Below are 24,202 nucleotides of genomic sequence, written 5' to 3'. Positions count from 1 at the left end.
ATCAGAAAGAAGTTTCACCGAATGATTCTGTGTAGTTTATATTTGAAGACATTCCTTTTTCCACTATTACCCTCTTAGCGCTCCGAATCTCCACTTGTATTTTCTACAAAAAGAGTGTTTCATAACTGCTCAATCAAAAATATGTTTTATCTCTGTTAACTGAATTTACAGATCAGAAATAAGTTTCACACAATGCTTCTGTGTAGTTTTTATTTGAAGATATTCTTTTTCCCAAAGTAGGCCTCTTAGCGCTTAGCATGTCCAATTGCAGTTTCTACAGAAAGAGTGTTTCAGAACGGCTCAATAAAAAGTAAGGTTCAACTCTGTTAGTTGAATGCACAGAACAGAAAGAATTTTCACAGAATGCTACTGTGTAGTTTATATTTGAATATAGTCCTTTTTCCACTATTACCCTCTTAGCGCTCCGAATGTCCACTTGCATTTTCTACAGAAAGAGGGTTCAGCACTGCGCAATCAAAAGTATGGTTTAACTCTGTTAGCTTAATGAACATATCAGAAATAAGTTTCACACAATGCTTCTGTGTAGTTTTTATTTGAAGATATTATTTTTCCCAATAGAGGCCTCTTAGCGCTCAGAATGTCCAATTGCAGTTTCTACAGAAAGAGTGTTTCAGAAAGCCTCAATCAAAAGTAAGGTTCAACTCTGTTAGTTGAATGCACAGAACAGAAAGAAGTTTCATACAATGCTTCTGTGTAGTTTATATTTGAACATATTCTTTTTTCCACTATTACCCACTTAGCGCTACGAATGTCCAGTTGCATTTTCTACAGACAGAGTGTTTCAAAACTGCTCAATCAAAAGTATGGTTTAACTCTGTTAGCTGAATGCTCAGATCAGAAAGAAGTTTCACAGAATGCTTCTGTGTAGTTTATATTTGAATATATTCCTTTTTCCACTACTACTCTCTTAGCGCTCCAAATGTCCAGTTGCATTTTCTACAGAAAGAGTGTTCAGATCTGCTCAATCAAAAGTATGGTTTAATTCTGTTAGCTGAATGCACAGATCAGAAAGAAGTTTCACAGAATGATTCTGTGTAGTTTATATTTGGAGACATTCCTTTTTCCACTATTACCCTCTTAGCGCTCCGAATCTCCACTTGCATTTTCTACAGAAAGAGTGTTTCAGAACGGCTCAATCAAAACTAAGGTTCAACTCTTTTAGTTGAACAAACAGAACAGAAAGAAGTTTCACACAATTCTTCTGTGTAGTTTTTATTTGTAGACATTCTTTTTCCCAATATAGGCCTCTTAGCGCTCAGAATGTCCAATTGCAGTTTCTACAGAAAGAGTGTTTCAGAACGGCTCAATCAAAAGTAAGGTTGAACTCTGTTAGTTGAATGCACAGAACAGAAAGAAGTTTCATACAATGCTTCTGTGTAGTTTATATTTGAACATATTCTTTTTTCCACTATTACCCACTTAGCGCTACGAATGTCCAGTTGCATTTTCTACAGACAGAGTGTTTCAAAACTGCTCAATCAAAAGTATGGTTTTACTCTGTTAGCTGAATGCTCAGATCAGAAAGAAGTTTCACAGAATGCTTCTGTGTAGTTTATATTTGAATATATTCCTTTTTCCACTACTACTCTTTTAGTGCTCCAAATGTCCAGTTGCATTTTCTACAGAAAGAGTGTTCAGATCTGCTCAATCAAAAGTATGGTTTAACTCTGTTAGCTGAATGCACAGATCAGAAAGAAGTTTCACAGAATGATTCTGTGTAGTTTATATTTGGAGACATTCCTTTTTCCACTATTACCCTCTTAGCGCTCCGAATCTCCACTTGCATTTTCTACAGAAAGAGTGTTTCAGAACGGCTCAATCAAAACTAAGTTTCAACTCTTTTAGTTGAACAAACAGAACAGAAAGAAGTTTCACACAATTCTTCTGTGTAGTTTTTATTTGTAGACATTCTTTTTCCCAATATAGGCCTCTTAGCGCTCAGAATGTCCAATTGCAGTTTCTACAGAAAGAGTGTTTCAGAACGGCTCAATCAAAAGTAAGGTTGAACTCTGTTAGTTGAATGCACAGAACAGAAAGAAGTTTCATACAATGCTTCTGTGTAGTTTATATTTGAACATATTCTTTTTTCCACTATTACCCACTTAGCGCTACGAATGTCCAGTTGCATTTTCTACAGACAGAGTGTTTCAAAACTGCTCAATCAAAAGTATGGTTTAACTCTGTTAGCTGAATGCTCAGATCAGAAAGAAGTTTCACAGAATGCTTCTGTGTAGTTTATACTTGAATATATTCCTTTTTCCACTACTACGCTCTTAGCGCTCCAAATGTCCAGTTGCATTTTCTACAGAAAGAGTGTTCAGATCTGCTCAATCAAAAGTATGGTTTAACTCTGTTAGCTGAATGCACAGATCAGAAAGAAGTTTCACCGAATGATTCTGTGTAGTTTATATTTGAAGACATTCCATTTTCCACTATTACCATCTTAGCGCTCCGAATCTCCACTTGTATTTTCTACAAAAAGAGTGTTTCATAACTGCTCAATCAAAAATATGTTTTATCTCTGTTAACTGAATTTACAGATCAGAAATAAGTTTCACAGAATGCATCTGTGTAGTTTTTATTTGAAGATATTCTTTTTCCAAAAGTAGGCCTCTTAGCGCTTAGCATGTCCAATTGCAGTTTCTATAGAAAGAGTGTTTCAGAACGGCTCAATCAAAAGTAAGGTTCAACTCTGTTAGTTGAATGCACAGAACAGAAAGAATTTTCACAGAATGCTACTGTGTAGTTTATATTTGAATATAGTCCTTTTTCCACTATTACCCTCTTAGCGCTCCGAATGTCCACTTGCATTTTCTACAGAAAGAGGGTTCAGCACTGCGCAATCAAAAGTATGGTTTAACTCTGTTAGCTTAATGAACATATCAGAAATAAGTTTCACACAATGCTTCTGTGTAGTTTTTATTTGAAGATATTATTTTTCCCAATACAGGCCTCTTAGCGCTCAGAATGTCCAATTGCAGTTTCTACAGAAAGAGTGTTTCAGAAAGGCTCAATCAAAAGTAAGGTTCAACTCTGTTAGTTGAATGCACAGAACAGAAAGAAGTTTCATACAATGCTTCTGTGTAGTTTATATTTGAACATATTCTTTTTTCCACTATTACCCACTTAGCGCTACGAATGTCCAGTTGCATTTTCTACAGACAGAGTGTTTCAAAACTGCTCAATCAAAAGTATGGTTTAACTCTGTTAGCTGAATGCTCAGATCAGAAAGAAGTTTCACAGAATGCTTCTGTGTAGTTTATATTTGAATATATTCCTTTTCCACTACTACTCTCTTAGCGCTCCAAATGTCCAGTTGCATTTTCTACAGAAAGAGTGTTCAGATCTGCTCAATCAAAAGTATGGTTTAACACTGTTAGCTGAATGCACAGATCAGAAAGAAGTTTCACAGAATGATTCTGTGTAGTTTATATTTGGAGACATTCCTTTTTCCACTATTACCCTCTTAGCGCTCCGAATCTCCACTTGCATTTTCTACAGAAAGAGTGTTTCAGAACGGCTCAATCAAAACTAAGGTTCAACTCTTTTAGTTGAACAAACAGAACAGAAAGAAGTTTCACACAATTCTTCTGTGTAGTTTTTATTTGTACACATTCTTTTTCCCAATATAGGCCTCTTAGCGCTCAGAATGTTCAATTGCAGTTTCTACAGAAAGAGTGTTTAAGAACGGCTCAATCAAAAGTAAGGTTGAACTCTGTTAGTTGAATGCACAGAACAGAAAGAAGTTTCATACAATGCTTCTGTGTAGTTTATATTTGAACATATTCTTTTTTCCACTATTACCCACTTAGCGCTACGAATGTCCAGTTGCATTTTCTACAGACAGAGTGTTTCAAAACTGCTCAATCAAAAGTATGGTTTCACTCTGTTAGCTGAATGCTCAGATCAGAAAGAAGTTTCACAGAATGCTTCTGTGTAGTTTATACTTGAATATATTCCTTTTTCCACTACTACGCTCTTAGCGCTCCAAATGTCCAGTTGCATTTTCTACAGAAAGAGTGTTCAGATCTGCTCAATCAAAAGTATGGTTTAACACTGTTAGCTGAATGCACAGATCAGAAAGAAGTTTCACCGAATGATTCTGTGTAGTTTATATTTGAAGACATTCCATTTTCCACTATTACCCTCTTAGCGCTCTGAATCTCCACTTGTATTTTCTACAAAAAGAGTGTTTCATAACTGCTCAATCAAAAATATGTTTTATCTGTGTTAACTGAATTTACAGATCAGAAATAAGTTTCACAGAATGCATCTGTGTAGTTTTTATTTGAAGATATTCTTTTTCCAAAAGTAGGCCTCTTAGCGCTTAGCATGTCCAATTGCAGTTTCTATAGAAAGAGTGTTTCAGAACGGCTCAATCAAAAGTAAGGTTCAACTCTGTTAGTTGAATGCACAGAACAGAAAGAATTTTCACAGAATGCTACTGTGTAGTTTATATTTGAATATAGTCCTTTTTCCACTATTACCCTCTTAGCGCTCCGAATGTCCACTTGCATTTTCTACAGAAAGAGGGTTCAGCACTGCGCAATCAAAAGTATGGTTTAACTCTGTTAGCTTAATGAACATATCAGAAATAAGTTTCACAAAATGCTTCTGTGTAGTTTTTATTTGAAGATATTATTTTTCCCAATACAGGCCTCTTAGCGCTCAGAATGTCCAATTGCAGTTTCTACAGAAAGAGTGTTTCAGAAAGGCTCAATCAAAAGTAAGGTTCAACTCTGTTAGTTGAATGCACAGAACAGAAAGAAGTTTCATACAATGCTTCTGTGTAGTTTATATTTGAACATATTCTTTTTTCCACTATTACCCACTTAGCGCTACGAATGTCCAGTTGCATTTTCTACAGACAGAGTGTTTCAAAACTGCTCAATCAAAAGTATGGTTTAACTCTGTTAGCTGAATGCTCAGATCAGAAAGAAGTTTCACAGAATGCTTCTGTGTAGTTTATATTTGAATATATTCCTTTTTCCACTACTACTCTCTTAGCGCTCCAAATGTCCAGTTGCATTTTCTACAGAAAGAGTGTTCAGATCTGCTCAATCAAAAGTATGGTTTAACTCTGTTAGCTGAATGCACAGATCAGAAAGAAGTTTCACAGAATTATTCTGTGTAGTTTATATTTGGAGACATTCCTTTTTCCACTATTACCCTCTTAGCGCTCCGAATCTCCACTTGCATTTTCTACAGAAAGAGTGTTTCAGAACGGCTCAATCAAAACTAAGGTTCAACTCTTTTAGTTGAACAAACAGAACAGAAAGAAGTTTCACACAATTCTTCTGTGTAGTTTTTATTTGTAGACATTCTTTTTCCCAATATAGGCCTCTTAGCGCTCAGAATGTTCAATTGCAGTTTCTACAGAAAGAGTGTTTAAGAACGGCTCAATCAAAAGTAAGGTTGAACTCTGTTAGTTGAATGCACAGAACAGAAAGAAGTTTCATACAATGCTTCTGTGTAGTTTATATTTGAACATATTCTTTTTTCCACTATTACCCACTTAGCGCTACGAATGTCCAGTTGCATTTTCTACAGACAGAGTGTTTCAAAACTGCTCAATCAAAAGTATGGTTTCACTCTGTTAGCTGAATGCTCAGATCAGAAAGAAGTTTCACAGAATGCTTCTGTGTAGTTTATACTTGAATATATTCCTTTTTCCACTACTACGCTCTTAGCGCTCCAAATGTCCAGTTGCATTTTCTACAGAAAGAGTGTTCAGATCTGCTCAATCAAAAGTATGGTTTAACTCTGTTAGCTGAATGCACAGATCAGAAAGAAGTTTCACCGAATGATTCTGTGTAGTTTATATTTGAAGACATTCCTTTTTCCACTATTACCCTCTTAGCGCTCCGAATCTCCACTTGTATTTTCTACAAAAAGAGTGTTTCATAACTGCTCAATCAAAAATATGTTTTATCTCTGTTAACTGAATTTACAGATCAGAAATAAGTTTCACACAATGCTTCTGTGTAGTTTTTATTTGAAGATATTCTTTTTCCCAAAGTAGGCCTCTTAGCGCTTAGCATGTCCAATTGCAGTTTCTACAGAAAGAGTGTTTCAGAACGGCTCAATAAAAAGTAAGGTTCAACTCTGTTAGTTGAATGCACAGAACAGAAAGAATTTTCACAGAATGCTACTGTGTAGTTTATATTTGAATATAGTCCTTTTTCCACTATTACCCTCTTAGCGCTCCGAATGTCCACTTGCATTTTCTACAGAAAGAGGGTTCAGCACTGCGCAATCAAAAGTATGGTTTAACTCTGTTAGCTTAATGAACATATCAGAAATAAGTTTCACACAATGCTTCTGTGTAGTTTTTATTTGAAGATATTATTTTTCCCAATAGAGGCCTCTTAGCGCTCAGAATGTCCAATTGCAGTTTCTACAGAAAGAGTGTTTCAGAAAGCCTCAATCAAAAGTAAGGTTCAACTCTGTTAGTTGAATGCACAGAACAGAAAGAAGTTTCATACAATGCTTCTGTGTAGTTTATATTTGAACATATTCTTTTTTCCACTATTACCCACTTAGCGCTACGAATGTCCAGTTGCATTTTCTACAGACAGAGTGTTTCAAAACTGCTCAATCAAAAGTATGGTTTAACTCTGTTAGCTGAATGCTCAGATCAGAAAGAAGTTTCACAGAATGCTTCTGTGTAGTTTATATTTGAATATATTCCTTTTTCCACTACTACTCTCTTAGCGCTCCAAATGTCCAGTTGCATTTTCTACAGAAAGAGTGTTCAGATCTGCTCAATCAAAAGTATGGTTTAATTCTGTTAGCTGAATGCACAGATCAGAAAGAAGTTTCACAGAATGATTCTGTGTAGTTTATATTTGGAGACATTCCTTTTTCCACTATTACCCTCTTAGCGCTCCGAATCTCCACTTGCATTTTCTACAGAAAGAGTGTTTCAGAACGGCTCAATCAAAACTAAGGTTCAACTCTTTTAGTTGAACAAACAGAACAGAAAGAAGTTTCACACAATTCTTCTGTGTAGTTTTTATTTGTAGACATTCTTTTTCCCAATATAGGCCTCTTAGCGCTCAGAATGTCCAATTGCAGTTTCTACAGAAAGAGTGTTTCAGAACGGCTCAATCAAAAGTAAGGTTGAACTCTGTTAGTTGAATGCACAGAACAGAAAGAAGTTTCATACAATGCTTCTGTGTAGTTTATATTTGAACATATTCTTTTTTCCACTATTACCCACTTAGCGCTACGAATGTCCAGTTGCATTTTCTACAGACAGAGTGTTTCAAAACTGCTCAATCAAAAGTATGGTTTTACTCTGTTAGCTGAATGCTCAGATCAGAAAGAAGTTTCACAGAATGCTTCTGTGTAGTTTATATTTGAATATATTCCTTTTTCCACTACTACTCTTTTAGTGCTCCAAATGTCCAGTTGCATTTTCTACAGAAAGAGTGTTCAGATCTGCTCAATCAAAAGTATGGTTTAACTCTGTTAGCTGAATGCACAGATCAGAAAGAAGTTTCACAGAATGATTCTGTGTAGTTTATATTTGGAGACATTCCTTTTTCCACTATTACCCTCTTAGCGCTCCGAATCTCCACTTGCATTTTCTACAGAAAGAGTGTTTCAGAACGGCTCAATCAAAACTAAGTTTCAACTCTTTTAGTTGAACAAACAGAACAGAAAGAAGTTTCACACAATTCTTCTGTGTAGTTTTTATTTGTAGACATTCTTTTTCCCAATATAGGCCTCTTAGCGCTCAGAATGTCCAATTGCAGTTTCTACAGAAAGAGTGTTTCAGAACGGCTCAATCAAAAGTAAGGTTGAACTCTGTTAGTTGAATGCACAGAACAGAAAGAAGTTTCATACAATGCTTCTGTGTAGTTTATATTTGAACATATTCTTTTTTCCACTATTACCCACTTAGCGCTACGAATGTCCAGTTGCATTTTCTACAGACAGAGTGTTTCAAAACTGCTCAATCAAAAGTATGGTTTAACTCTGTTAGCTGAATGCTCAGATCAGAAAGAAGTTTCACAGAATGCTTCTGTGTAGTTTATACTTGAATATATTCCTTTTTCCACTACTACGCTCTTAGCGCTCCAAATGTCCAGTTGCATTTTCTACAGAAAGAGTGTTCAGATCTGCTCAATCAAAAGTATGGTTTAACTCTGTTAGCTGAATGCACAGATCAGAAAGAAGTTTCACCGAATGATTCTGTGTAGTTTATATTTGAAGACATTCCATTTTCCACTATTACCATCTTAGCGCTCCGAATCTCCACTTGTATTTTCTACAAAAAGAGTGTTTCATAACTGCTCAATCAAAAATATGTTTTATCTCTGTTAACTGAATTTACAGATCAGAAATAAGTTTCACAGAATGCATCTGTGTAGTTTTTATTTGAAGATATTCTTTTTCCAAAAGTAGGCCTCTTAGCGCTTAGCATGTCCAATTGCAGTTTCTATAGAAAGAGTGTTTCAGAACGGCTCAATCAAAAGTAAGGTTCAACTCTGTTAGTTGAATGCACAGAACAGAAAGAATTTTCACAGAATGCTACTGTGTAGTTTATATTTGAATATAGTCCTTTTTCCACTATTACCCTCTTAGCGCTCCGAATGTCCACTTGCATTTTCTACAGAAAGAGGGTTCAGCACTGCGCAATCAAAAGTATGGTTTAACTCTGTTAGCTTAATGAACATATCAGAAATAAGTTTCACACAATGCTTCTGTGTAGTTTTTATTTGAAGATATTATTTTTCCCAATACAGGCCTCTTAGCGCTCAGAATGTCCAATTGCAGTTTCTACAGAAAGAGTGTTTCAGAAAGGCTCAATCAAAAGTAAGGTTCAACTCTGTTAGTTGAATGCACAGAACAGAAAGAAGTTTCATACAATGCTTCTGTGTAGTTTATATTTGAACATATTCTTTTTTCCACTATTACACACTTAGCGCTACGAATGTCCAGTTGCATTTTCTACAGACAGAGTGTTTCAAAACTGCTCAATCAAAAGTATGGTTTAACTCTGTTAGCTGAATGCTCAGATCAGAAAGAAGTTTCACAGAATGCTTCTGTGTAGTTTATATTTGAATATATTCCTTTTTCCACTACTACTCTCTTAGCGCTCCAAATGTCCAGTTGCATTTTCTACAGAAAGAGTGTTCAGATCTGCTCAATCAAAAGTATGGTTTAACACTGTTAGCTGAATGCACAGATCAGAAAGAAGTTTCACAGAATGATTCTGTGTAGTTTATATTTGGAGACATTCCTTTTTCCACTATTACCCTCTTAGCGCTCCGAATCTCCACTTGCATTTTCTACAGAAAGAGTGTTTCAGAACGGCTCAATCAAAACTAAGGTTCAACTCTTTTAGTTGAACAAACAGAACAGAAAGAAGTTTCACACAATTCTTCTGTGTAGTTTTTATTTGTAGACATTCTTTTTCCCAATATAGGCCTCTTAGCGCTCAGAATGTTCAATTGCAGTTTCTACAGAAAGAGTGTTTAAGAACGGCTCAATCAAAAGTAAGGTTGAACTCTGTTAGTTGAATGCACAGAACAGAAAGAAGTTTCATACAATGCTTCTGTGTAGTTTATATTTGAACATATTCTTTTTTCCACTATTACCCACTTAGCGCTACGAATGTCCAGTTGCATTTTCTACAGACAGAGTGTTTCAAAACTGCTCAATCAAAAGTATGGTTTCACTCTGTTAGCTGAATGCTCAGATCAGAAAGAAGTTTCACAGAATGCTTCTGTGTAGTTTATACTTGAATATATTCCTTTTTCCACTACTACGCTCTTAGCGCTCCAAATGTCCAGTTGCATTTTCTACAGAAAGAGTGTTCAGATCTGCTCAATCAAAAGTATGGTTTAACTCTGTTAGCTGAATGCACAGATCAGAAAGAAGTTTCACCGAATGATTCTGTGTAGTTTATATTTGAAGACATTCCATTTTCCACTATTACCCTCTTAGCGCTCTGAATCTCCACTTGTATTTTCTACAAAAAGAGTGTTTCATAACTGCTCAATCAAAAATATGTTTTATCTCTGTTAACTGAATTTACAGATCAGAAATAAGTTTCACAGAATGCATCTGTGTAGTTTTTATTTGAAGATATTCTTTTTCCAAAAGTAGGCCTCTTAGCGCTTAGCATGTCCAATTGCAGTTTCTATAGAAAGAGTGTTTCAGAACGGCTCAATCAAAAGTAAGGTTCAACTCTGTTAGTTGAATGCACAGAACAGAAAGAATTTTCACAGAATGCTACTGTGTAGTTTATATTTGAATATAGTCCTTTTTCCACTATTACCCTCTTAGCGCTCCGAATGTCCACTTGCATTTTCTACAGAAAGAGGGTTCAGCACTGCGCAATCAAAAGTATGGTTTAACTCTGTTAGCTTAATGAACATATCAGAAATAAGTTTCACAAAATGCTTCTGTGTAGTTTTTATTTGAAGATATTATTTTTCCCAATACAGGCCTCTTAGCGCTCAGAATGTCCAATTGCAGTTTCTACAGAAAGAGTGTTTCAGAAAGGCTCAATCAAAAGTAAGGTTCAACTCTGTTAGTTGAATGCACAGAACAGAAAGAAGTTTCATACAATGCTTCTGTGTAGTTTATATTTGAACATATTCTTTTTTCCACTATTACCCACTTAGCGCTACGAATGTCCAGTTGCATTTTCTACAGACAGAGTGTTTCAAAACTGCTCAATCAAAAGTATGGTTTAACTCTGTTAGCTGAATGCTCAGATCAGAAAGAAGTTTCACAGAATGCTTCTGTGTAGTTTATATTTGAATATATTCCTTTTTCCACTACTACTCTCTTAGCGCTCCAAATGTCCAGTTGCATTTTCTACAGAAAGAGTGTTCAGATCTGCTCAATCAAAAGTATGGTTTAACTCTGTTAGCTGAATGCACAGATCAGAAAGAAGTTTCACAGAATTATTCTGTGTAGTTTATATTTGGAGACATTCCTTTTTCCACTATTACCCTCTTAGCGCTCCGAATCTCCACTTGCATTTTCTACAGAAAGAGTGTTTCAGAACGGCTCAATCAAAACTAAGGTTCAACTCTTTTAGTTGAACAAACAGAACAGAAAGAAGTTTCACACAATTCTTCTGTGTAGTTTTTATTTGTAGACATTCTTTTTCCCAATATAGGCCTCTTAGCGCTCAGAATGTTCAATTGCAGTTTCTACAGAAAGAGTGTTTAAGAACGGCTCAATCAAAAGTAAGGTTGAACTCTGTTAGTTGAATGCACAGAACAGAAAGAAGTTTCATACAATGCTTCTGTGTAGTTTATATTTGAACATATTCTTTTTTCCACTATTACCCACTTAGCGCTACGAATGTCCAGTTGCATTTTCTACAGACAGAGTGTTTCAAAACTGCTCAATCAAAAGTATGGTTTCACTCTGTTAGCTGAATGCTCAGATCAGAAAGAAGTTTCACAGAATGCTTCTGTGTAGTTTATACTTGAATATATTCCTTTTTCCACTACTACGCTCTTAGCGCTCCAAATGTCCAGTTGCATTTTCTACAGAAAGAGTGTTCAGATCTGCTCAATCAAAAGTATGGTTTAACTCTGTTAGCTGAATGCACAGATCAGAAAGAAGTTTCACCGAATGATTCTGTGTAGTTTATATTTGAAGGCATTCCTTTTTCCACTATTACCCTCTTAGCGCTCCGAATCTCCACTTGTATTTTCTACAAAAAGAGTGTTTCATAACTGCTCAATCAAAAATATGTTTTATCTCTGTTAACTGAATTTACAGATCAGAAATAAGTTTCACACAATGCTTCTGTGTAGTTTTTATTTGAAGATATTCTTTTTCCCAAAGTAGGCCTCTTAGCGCTTAGCATGTCCAATTGCAGTTTCTACAGAAAGAGTGTTTCAGAACGGCTCAATAAAAAGTAAGGTTCAACTCTGTTAGTTGAATGCACAGAACAGAAAGAATTTTCACAGAATGCTACTGTGTAGTTTATATTTGAATATAGTCCTTTTTCCACTATTACCCTCTTAGCGCTCCGAATGTCCACTTGCATTTTCTACAGAAAGAGGGTTCAGCACTGCGCAATCAAAAGTATGGTTTAACTCTGTTAGCTTAATGAACATATCAGAAATAAGTTTCACACAATGCTTCTGTGTAGTTTTTATTTGAAGATATTATTTTTCCCAATAGAGGCCTCTTAGCGCTCAGAATGTCCAATTGCAGTTTCTACAGAAAGAGTGTTTCAGAAAGCCTCAATCAAAAGTAAGGTTCAACTCTGTTAGTTGAATGCACAGAACAGAAAGAAGTTTCATACAATGCTTCTGTGTAGTTTATATTTGAACATATTCTTTTTTCCACTATTACCCACTTAGCGCTACGAATGTCCAGTTGCATTTTCTACAGACAGAGTGTTTCAAAACTGCTCAATCAAAAGTATGGTTTAACTCTGTTAGCTGAATGCTCAGATCAGAAAGAAGTTTCACAGAATGCTTCTGTGTAGTTTATATTTGAATATATTCCTTTTTCCACTACTACTCTCTTAGCGCTCCAAATGTCCAGTTGCATTTTCTACAGAAAGAGTGTTCAGATCTGCTCAATCAAAAGTATGGTTTAATTCTGTTAGCTGAATGCACAGATCAGAAAGAAGTTTCACAGAATGATTCTGTGTAGTTTATATTTGGAGACATTCCTTTTTCCACTATTACCCTCTTAGCGCTCCGAATCTCCACTTGCATTTTCTACAGAAAGAGTGTTTCAGAACGGCTCAATCAAAACTAAGGTTCAACTCTTTTAGTTGAACAAACAGAACAGAAAGAAGTTTCACACAATTCTTCTGTGTAGTTTTTATTTGTAGACATTCTTTTTCCCAATATAGGCCTCTTAGCGCTCAGAATGTCCAATTGCAGTTTCTACAGAAAGAGTGTTTCAGAACGGCTCAATCAAAAGTAAGGTTGAACTCTGTTAGTTGAATGCACAGAACAGAAAGAAGTTTCATACAATGCTTCTGTGTAGTTTATATTTGAACATATTCTTTTTTCCACTATTACCCACTTAGCGCTACGAATGTCCAGTTGCATTTTCTACAGACAGAGTGTTTCAAAACTGCTCAATCAAAAGTATGGTTTAACTCTGTTAGCTGAATGCTCAGATCAGAAAGAAGTTTCACAGAATGCTTCTGTGTAGTTTATACTTGAATATATTCCTTTTTCCACTACTACGCTCTTAGCGCTCCAAATGTCCAGTTGCATTTTCTACAGAAAGAGTGTTCAGATCTGCTCAATCAAAAGTATGGTTTAACTCTGTTAGCTGAATGCACAGATCAGAAAGAAGTTTCACCGAATGATTCTGTGTAGTTTATATTTGAAGATATTCCTTTTTCCACTATTACCCTCTTAGCGCTCCGAATCTCCACTTGTATTTTCTACAAAAAGAGTGTTTCATAACTGCTCAATCAAAAATATGTTTTATCTCTGTTAACTGAATTTACAGATCAGAAATAAGTTTCACAGAATGCATCTGTGTAGTTTTTATTTGAAGATATTCTTTTTCCCAAAGTAGGCCTCTTAGCGCTTAGCATGTCCAATTGCAGTTTCTACAGAAAGAGTGTTTCAGAACGGCTCAATCAAAAGTAAGGTTCAACTCTGTTAGTTGAATGCACAGAAGAGAAAGAATTTTCACAGAATGCTACTGTGTAGTTTATATTTGAATATAATCCTTTTTCCACTATTACCCTCTTAGCGCTCCGAATGTCCACTTGCATTTTCTACAGAAAGAGGGTTCAGCACTGCGCAATCAAAAGTATGGTTTAACTCTGTTAGCTTAATGAACATATCAGAAATAAGTTTCACACAATGCTTCTGTGTAGTTTTTATTTGAAGATATTATTTTTCCCAATAGAGGCCTCTTTGCGCTCAGAATGTCCAATTGCAGTTTCTACAGAAAGAGTGTTTCAGAAAGGCTCAATCAAAAGTAAGGTTCAACTCTGTTAGTTGAATGCACAGAACAGAAAGAAGTTTCATACAATGCTTCTGTGTAGTTTATATTTGAACATATTCTTTTTTCCACTATTACCCACTTAGCGCTACGAATGTCCAGTTGCATTTTCTACAGACAGAGTGTTTCAAAACTGCTCAATCAAAAGTATGGTTTAACTCTGTTAGCTGAATGCTCAGATCAGAAAGAAGTTTCACAGAATGCTTCTGTGTAGTTTATATTTGAATATATTCCTTTTTCCACTACTACTCTCTTAGCGCTCCAAATGTCCAGTTGCATTTTCTACAGAAAGAGTGTTCAGATCTGCTCAATCAAAAGTATGGTTTAACTCTGTTAGCTGAATGCACAGATCAGAAAGAAGTTTCACAGAATGATTCTGTGTAGTTTATATTTGGAGACATTCCTTTTTCCACTATTACCGTCTTAGCGCTCCGAATCTCCACTTGCATTTTCTACAGAAAGAGTGTTTCAGAACGGCTCAATCAAAACTAAGGTTCAACTCTTTTAGTTGAACAAACAGAACAGAAAGAAGTTTCACACAATTCTTCTGTGTAGTTTTTATTTGTAGACATTCTTTTTCCCAATATAGGCCTCTTAGCGCTCAGAATGTCCAATTGCAGTTTCTACAGAAAGAGTGTTTCAGAACGGCTCAATCAAAAGTAAGGTTGAACTCTGTTAGTTGAATGCACAGAACAGAAAGAAGTTTCATACAATGCTTCTGTGTAGTTTATATTTGAACATATTCTTTTTTCCACTATTACCCATTTAGCGCTACGAATGTCCAGTTGCATTTTCTACAGACAGAGTGTTTCAAAACTGCTCAATCAAATGTATGGTTTAACTCTGTTAGCTGAATGCTCAGATCAGAAAGAAGTTTCACAGAATGCTTCTGTGTAGTTTATATTTGATTATATTCCTTTTTCCACTACTACGCTCTTAGCGCTCCAAATGTCCAGTTGCATTTTCTACAGAAAGTGTTCAGATCTGCTCAATCAAAAGTATGGTTTAACTCTGTTAGCTGAATGCACAGATCAGAAAGAAGTTTCACCGAATGATTCTGTGTAGTTTATATTTGAAGACATTCCTTTTTCCACTATTACCCTCTTAGCGCTCGGAATCTCCACTTGCCTTTTCTACAAAAAGAGTTTTTCATAACTGCTCAATCAAAAATATGTTTTATCTCTGTTAACTGAATTTACAGATCAGAGATAAGTTTCACAGAATGCATCTGTGTAGTTTTTATTTGAAGAGATTCTTTTTCCCAATGTAAGCCTCTTAGCGCTTAGCATGTCCAATTGCAGTTTCTACAGAAAGAGTGTTTCAGAACGGCTCAATCAAAAGTAAGGTTCAACTCTGTTAGTTGAATGCACAGAACAGAAAGAATTTTCACAGAACGCTACTGTGTAGTTTATATTTGAATATATTCCTTTTTCCACTATTACCCTCTTAGCGCTCCGAATGTCCACTTGCATTTTCTACAGAAAGAGGGTTCAGCACTGCGCAATCAAAAGTATGGTTTAACTCTGTTAGATTAATGAACATATCAGAAATAAGTTTCACACAATGCTTCTGTGTAGTTTTTATTTGAAGGTATTATTTTTCCCTATAGAGGCCTCTTAGCGCTCAGAATGTCCAATTGCAGTTTCTACAGAAAGAGTGTTTCAGAAAGGCTCAATCAAAAGTAAGGTTCAACTCTGTTAGTTGAATGCACAGAACAGAAAGAAGTTTCATACAATGCTTCTGTGTAGTTTATATTTGAACATATTCTTTTTTCCACTATTACCCACTTAGCCCTACGAATGTCCAGTTGCATTTTCTACAGACAGAGTGTTTCAAAACTGCTCAATCAAAAGTATGGTTTAACTCTGTTAGCTCAATGCTCAGATCAGAAAGAAGTTTCACAGAATGCTTCTGTGTAGTTTATATTTGAATATATTCCTTTTTCCACTACTACGCTCTTAGCGCTCCAAATGTCCAGTTGCATTTTCTACAGAAAGAGTGTTCAGATCTGCTCAATCAAAAGTATGGTTTAACTCTGTTAGCTGAATGCACAGATCAGAAAGAAGTTTCACCGAATGATTCTGTGTAGTTTATATTTGAAGACATTCCTTTTTCCACTATTACCCTCTTAGCGCTCCGAATCTCCACTTGCATTTTCTACAAAAAGAGTGTTTCATAACTGCTCAATCAAACATATGTTTTATCTCTGTTAACTGAATTTACAGATCAGAAATAAGTTTCACAGAATGCATCTGTGTAGTTTTTATTTGAAGATATTCTTTTTCCCAATGTAGGCCTCTTAGCGCTTAGCATGTCCAATTGCAGTTTCTACAGAAAGAGTGTTTCAGAACGGCTCAATCAAAAGTAAGGTTCAACTCTGTTAGTTGAATGCACAGAACAGAAAGAATTTTCACAGAATGCTACTGTGTAGTTTATATTTGAATATATTCCTTTTTCCACTATTACCCTCTTAGCGCTCCGAATGTCCACTTGCATTTTCTACAGAAATAGTGTACAGAACTGCGCAATCAAAAGTATGGTTTAACTCTGTTAGCTTAATGAACATATCAGAAATAAGTTTCACACAATGCTTCTGTGTAGTTTTTATTTGAAGATATTATTTTTCCCAATAGAGGCCTCTTAGCACTCAGAATGTCCAATTGCAGTTTCTACAGAAAGAGTGTTTCAGAAAGGCTCAATCAAATGTAAGGTTCAACTCTGTTAGTTGAATGCACAGAACAGAAAGAAGTTTCATACAATGCTTCTGTGTAGTTTATATTTGAACATATTCTTTTTTCCACTATTACCCACTTAGCGCTACGAATGTCCAGTTGCATTTTCTACAGACAGAGAGTTTCAAAACTGCTCAATCAAATGTATGGTTTAACTCTGTTAGCTGAATGCTCAGATCAGAAAGAAGTTTCACAGAATGCTTCTGTGTAGTTTATATTTGAATATATTCCTTTTTCCACTACTACGCTCTTAGCGCTCCAAATGTCCAGTTGCATTTTCTACAGAAAGAGTGTTCAGATCTGCTCAATCAAAAGTATGGTTTAACTCTGTTAGCTGAATGCACAGATCAGAAAGAAGTTTCACCGAATGATTCTGTGTAGTTTATATTTGAAGACATTCCTTTTTCCACTATTACCCACTTAGCGCTCGGAATCTCCACTTGCCTTTTCTACAAAAAGAGTGTTTCATAACTGCTCAATCAAAAATATGTTTTATCTCTGTTAACTGAATTTACAGATCAGAGATAATTTTCACAGAATGCATCTGTGTAGTTTTTATTTGAAGAGATTCTTTTTCCCAATGTAGGCCTCTTAGCGCTTAGCATGTCCAATTGCAGTTTCTACAGAAAGAGTGTTTCAGAACGGCTCAATCAAAAGTAAGGTTCAACTCTGTTACTTGAATGCACAGAACAGAAAGAATTTTCCCAGAATGCTATTGTGTAGTTTATATTTGAATATATTCCTTTTTCCACTATTACCCTCTTAGCGCTCCGAATGTCCACTTGCATTTTCTACAGAAAGAGGGTTCAGCACTGCGCAATCAAAAGTATGGTTTAACTCTGTTAGCTTAATGTACATATCAGAAATAAGTTTCACACAATGCTTCTGTGTAGTTTTTATTTGAAGATATTTTTTTTCCCTATAGAGGCCTCTTAGCGCTCAGAATGTCCAATTGCAGTTTCTACAGAAAGAGTGTTTCAGAAAGGCTCAATCAAAAGTAAGGTTCAACTCTGTTAGTTGAATGCACAGAACAGAAAGAAGTTTCATACAATGCTTCTGTGTAGTTTATATTTGAACATATTCTTTTTTCCACTATTACCCACTTAGCCCTACGAATGCCCATTTGCATTTTCTACAGACAGAGAGTTTCAAAACTGCTCAATCAAAAGTATGGTTTAACTCTGTTAGCTCAATGCTCAGATCAGAAAGAAGTTTCACAGAATGCTTCTGTGTAGTTTATATTTGAATATATTACTTTTTCCACTACTACTCTCTTAGCGCTCCAAATGTACAGTTGCATTTTCTACAGAAAGAGTGTTCAGATCTGCTCAATCAAAAGTATGGTTTAACTCTGTTAGCTGAATGCACAGATCAGAAACAAGTTTCACAGAATGATTCTGTGTAGTTTATATTTGGAGACATTACTTTTTCCACTATTACCCTCTTAGCGCTCCGAATCTCCACTTGCATTTTCTACAGAAAGAGTGTTTCAGAACGGCTCAATCAAAACTAAGGTTCAACTCTTTTAGTTGAACAAACAGAACAGAAAGAAGTTTCATACAATTCTTCTGTGTAGTTTTTATTTGTAGACATTCATTTTCCCAATATAGGCCTCTTAGCGCTCAGAATGTCCAATTGCAGTTTCTACAGAAAGAGTGTTTCAGAACGGCTCAATCAAAAGTAAGGTTCAACTCTGTTAGTTGAATGCACAGAACAGAAAGAAGTTTCATACAATGCTTCTGTGTAGTTTATATTTGAACATATTCTTTTTTCCACTATTACCCATTTAGCGCTACGAATGTCTAGTTGCATTTTCTACAGACAGAGTGTTTCAAAACTGCTCAATCAAATGTATGGTTTAACTCTGTTAGCTGAATGCTCAGATCAGAAAGAAGTTTCACAGAATGCTTCTGTGTAGTTTATATTTGAATATATTCCTTTTTCCACTACTACGCTCTTAGCGCTCCAAATGTCCAGTTGCATTTTCTACAGAAAGAGTGGTCAGATCTGCTCAATCAAAAGGATGGTTTAACTCTGTTAGCTGAATGCACAGATCCGAAAGAAGTTTCACCGAATTATTCTGTGTAGTTTATATTTGTAGACATTCCTTTTTCCACTATTACCCTCTTAGCGCTCCGAATCTCCACTTGCATTTTCTACAAAAAGAGTGTTTCATAACTGCTCAATCAAAAATATGTTTTATCTCTGTTAACTGAATTTACAGATCAGAAATAAGTTTCACAGAATGCATCTGTGTAGTTTTTATTTGAAGATATTCTTTTTCCCAATGTAGGCCTCTTAGCGCTCAGCATGTCCAATTGCAGTTTCTACAGAAAGAGTGTTTCAGAACGGCTCAATCAAAAGTAAGGTTCAACTCTGTTAGTTGAATGCACAGAACAGAAAGAATTTTCACAGAATGCTACTGTGTAGTTTATATTTGAATATATTCCTTTTTCCACTATTACCCTCTTAGCGCTCCGAATGTCCACTTGCATTTTCTACAGAAAGAGTGTTCAGAACTGCGCAATCAAAAGTATGGTTTAACTCTGTTAGCTTAATGAACATATCAGAAATAAGTTTCACACAATGCTTCTGTGAAGTTTTTATTTGAAGATATTATTTTTCCCAATAGAGGCCTCTTAGCGCTCAGAATGTCCAATTGCAGTTTCTACAGAAAGAGTGTTTCAGAAAGGCTCAATCAAAAGTAAGGTTCAACTCTTTTAGTTGAATGCACAGAACAGAAAGAAGTTTCATACAATGCTTCTGTGTAGTTTATATTTGAACATATTCTTTTTTCCACTATTACCCACTTAGCGCTACGAATGTCCAGTTGCATTTTCTACAGACAGAGTGTTTCAAAACTGCTCAATCAAAAGTATGGTTTAACTCTGTTGGCTGAATGCTCAGATCAGAAAGAAGTTTCACAGAATGCTTCTGTGTAGTTTATATTTGAATATATTCCTTTTTCCACTATTACCCTCTTAGCGCTCCGAATGTCCACTTGCATTTTCTACAGAAAGAGGGTTCAGCACTGCGCAATCTAAAGTATGGTTTAACTCTGTTAGCTTAATGAACATATCAGAAATAAGTTTCACACAATGCTTCTGTGTAGTTTTTATTTGAAGATATTATTTTTCCCTATAGAGGCCTCTTAGCGCTCAGAATGTCCAATTGCAGTTTCTACAGAAAGAGTGTTTCAGAAAGGCTCAATCAAAAGTAAGGTTCAACTCTGTTAGTTGAATGCACAGAACAGAAAGAAGTTTCATACAATGCTTCTGTGTAGTTTATATTTGAACATATTCTTTTTTCCACTATTACCCACTTAGCGCTACGAATGTCCAGTTGCATTTTCTACAGACAGAGTGTTTCAAAACTGCTCAATCAAAAGTATGGTTTAACGCTGTTAGCTGAATGCTCAGATCAGAAAGAAGTTTCACAGAATGCTTCTGTGTAGTTTATACTTGAATATATTCCTTTTTCCACTACTACGCTCTTAGCGCTCCAAATGTCCAGTTGCATTTTCTACAGAAAGAGTGTTCAGATCTGCTCAATGAAAAGTATGGTATAACTCTGTTAGCTGAATGCACAGATCAGAAAGAAGTTTCACCGAATGATTCTGTGTAGTTTATATTTGAAGACATTCCTTTTTCCACTATTACCCTCTTAGCGCTCCGAATCTCCACTTGTATTTTCTACAAAAAGAGTGTTTCATAACTGCTCAATCAAAAATATGTTTTACCTCTGTTAACTGAATTTACAGATCAGAAATAAGTTTCACAGAATGCATCTGTGTAGTTTTTATTTGAAGATATTCTTTTTCCCAAAGTAGGCCTCTTAGCGCTTAGCATGTCCAATTGCAGTTTCTACAGAAAGAGTGTTTCAGAACGGCTCAATCAAAAGTAAGGTTCAACTCTGTTAGTTGAATGCACAGAAGAGAAAGAATTTTCACAGAATGCTACTGTGTAGTTTATATTTGAATATAATCCTTTTTCCACTATTACCCTCTTAGCGCTCCGAATGTCCACTTGCATTTTCTACAGAAAGAGGGTTCAGCACTGCGCAATCAAAAGTATGGTTTAACTCTGTTAGATTAATGAACATATCAGAAATAAGTTTCACACAATGCTTCTGTGTAGTTTTTATTTGAAGATATTATTTTTCCCTATAGAGGCCTCTTAGCGCTCAGAATGTCGAATTGCAGTTTCTACAGAAAGAGTGTTTCAGAAAGGCTCAATCAAAAGTAAGGTTCAACTCTGTAAGTTGAATGCACAGAACAGAAAGAAGTTTCATACAATGCTTCTGTGTAGTTTATATTTGAACATATTCTTTTTTCCACTATTACCCACTTAGCCCTACGAATGTCCAGTTGCATTTTCTACAGACAGAGTGTTTCAAAACTGCTCAATCAAAAGTATGGTTTAACTCTGTTAGCTCAATGCTCAGATCAGAAAGAAGTTTCACAGAATGCTTCTGTGTAGTTTATATTTGAATATATTCCTTTTTCCACTACTACGCTCTTAGCGCTCCAAATGTCCAGTTGCATTTTCTACAGAAAGAGTGTTCAGATCTGCTCAATCAAAAGTATGGTTTAACTCTGTTAGCTGAATGCACAGATCAGAAAGAAGTTTCACCGAATGATTCTGTGTAGTTTATATTTGAAGACATTCCTTTTTCCACTATTACCCTCTTAGCGCTCCGAATCTCCACTTGCATTTTCTACAAAAAGAGTGTTTCATAACTGCTCAATCAAACTTATGTTTTATCTCTGTTAACTGAATTTACAGATCAGAAATAAGTTTCACAGAATGCATCTGTGTAGTTTTTATTTGAAGATATTCTTTTTCCCAATGTAGGCCTCTTAGCGCTTAGCATGTCCAATTGCAGTTTCTACAGAAAGAGTGTTTCAGAACGGCTCAATCAAAAGTAAGGTTCAACTCTGTTAGTTGAATGCACAGAACAGAAAGAATTTTCACAGAATGCTACTGTGTAGTTTATATTTGAATATATTCCTTTTTCCACTATTACCCTCTTAGCGCTCCGAATGTCCACTTGCATTTTCTACAGAAATAGTGTACAGAACTGCGCAATCAAAAGTATGGTTTAACTCTGTTAGCTTAATGAACATATCAGAAATAAGTTTCACACAATGCTTCTGTGTAGTTTTTATTTGAAGATATTATTTTTCCCAATAGAGGCCTCTTAGCACTCAGAATGTCCAATTGCAGTTTCTACAGAAAGAGTGTTTCAGAAAGGCTCAATCAAATGTAAGGTTCAACTCTGTTAGTTGAATGCACAGAACAGAAAGAAGTTTCATACAATGCTTCTGTGTAGTTTATATTTGAACATATTCTTTTTTCCACTATTACCCACTTAGCGCTACGAATGTCCAGTTGCATTTTCTACAGACAGAGAGTTTCAAAACTGCTCAATCAAATGTATGGTTTAACTCTGTTAGCTGAATGCTCAGATCAGAAAGAAGTTTCACAGAATGCTTCTGTGTAGTTTATATTTGAATATATTCCTTTTTCCACTACTACGCTCTTAGCGCTCCAAATGTCCAGTTGCATTTTCTACAGAAAGAGTGTTCAGATCTGCTCAATCAAAAGTATGGTTTAACTCTGTTAGCTGAATGCACAGATCAGAAAGAAGTTTCACCGAATGATTCTGTGTAGTTTATATTTGAAGACATTCCTTTTTCCACTATTACCCACTTAGCGCTCGGAATCTCCACTTGCCTTTTCTACAAAAAGAGTGTTTCATAACTGCTCAATCAAAAATATGTTTTATCTCTGTTAACTGAATTTACAGATCAGAGATAATTTTCACAGAATGCATCTGTGTAGTTTTTATTTGAAGAGATTCTTTTTCCCAATGTAGGCCTCTTAGCGCTTAGCATGTCCAATTGCAGTTTCTACAGAAAGAGTGTTTCAGAACGGCTCAATCAAAAGTAAGGTTCAACTCTGTTACTTGAATGCACAGAACAGAAAGAATTTTCCCAGAATGCTATTGTGTAGTTTATATTTGAATATATTCCTTTTTCCACTATTACCCTCTTAGCGCTCCGAATGTCCACTTGCATTTTCTACAGAAAGAGGGTTCAGCACTGCGCAATCAAAAGTATGGTTTAACTCTGTTAGCTTAATGAACATATCAGAAATAAGTTTCACACAATGCTTCTGTGTAGTTTTTATTTGAAGATATTTTTTTTCCCTATAGAGGCCTCTTAGCGCTCAGAATGTCCAATTGCAGTTTCTACAGAAAGAGTGTTTCAGAAATGCTCAATCAAAAGTAAGGTTCAACTCTGTTAGTTGAATGCACAGAACAGAAAGAAGTTTCATACAATGCTTCTGTGTAGTTTATATTTGAACATATTCTTTTTTCCACTATTACCCACTTAGCCCTACGAATGCCCATTTGCATTTTCTACAGACAGAGAGTTTCAAAACTGCTCAATCAAAAGTATGGTTTAACTCTGTTAGCTCAATGCTCAGATCAGAAAGAAGTTTCACAGAATGCTTCTGTGTAGTTTATATTTGAATATATTCCTTTTTCCACTACTACTCTCTTAGCGCTCCAAATGTACAGTTGCATTTTCTACAGAAAGAGTGTTCAGATCTGCTCAATCAAAAGTATGGTTTAACTCTGTTAGCTGAATGCACAGATCAGAAACAAGTTTCACAGAATGATTCTGTGTAGTTTATATTTGGAGACATTCCTTTTTCCACTATTACCCTCTTAGCGCTCCGAATCTCCACTTGCATTTTCTACAGAAAGAGTGTTTCAGAACGGCTCAATCAAAACTAAGGTTCAACTCTTTTAGTTGAACAAACAGAACAGAAAGGAGTTTCATACAATTCTTCTGTGTAGTTTTTATTTGTAGACATTCATTTTCCCAATATAGGCCTCTTAGCGCTCAGAATGTCCAATTGCAGTTTCTACAGAAAGAGTGTTTCAGAACGGCTCAATCAAAAGTAAGGTTCAACTCTGTTAGTTGAATGCACAGAACAGAAAGAAGTTTCATACAATGCTTCTGTGTAGTTTATATTTGAACATATTCTTTTTTCCACTATTACCCATTTAGCGCTACGAATGTCTAGTTGCATTTTCTACAGACAGAGTGTTTCAAAACTGCTCAATCAAATGTATGGTTTAACTCTGTTAGCTGAATGCTCAGATCAGAAAGAAGTTTCACAGAATGCTTCTGTGTAGTTTATATTTGAATATATTCCTTTTTCCACTACTACGCTCTTAGCGCTCCAAATGTCCAGTTGCATTTTCTACAGAAAGAGTGTTCAGATCTGCTCAATCAAAAGTATGGTTTAACTCTGTTAGCTGAATGCACAGATCAGAAAGAAGTTTCACCGAATGATTCTGTGTAGTTTATATTTGAAGACATTCCTTTTTCCACTATTACCCACTTAGCGCTCGGAATCTCCACTTGCCTTTTCTACAAAAAGAGTGTTTCATAACTGCTCAATCAA

The sequence above is a fragment of the Symphalangus syndactylus genome, chromosome 21 (genome assembly GCF_028878055.3).
Source record: "Symphalangus syndactylus isolate Jambi chromosome 21, NHGRI_mSymSyn1-v2.1_pri, whole genome shotgun sequence".
Taxonomy (NCBI): domain Eukaryota; kingdom Metazoa; phylum Chordata; class Mammalia; order Primates; family Hylobatidae; genus Symphalangus; species Symphalangus syndactylus.
Note: the sequence above shows the minus strand (reverse complement) of the source record.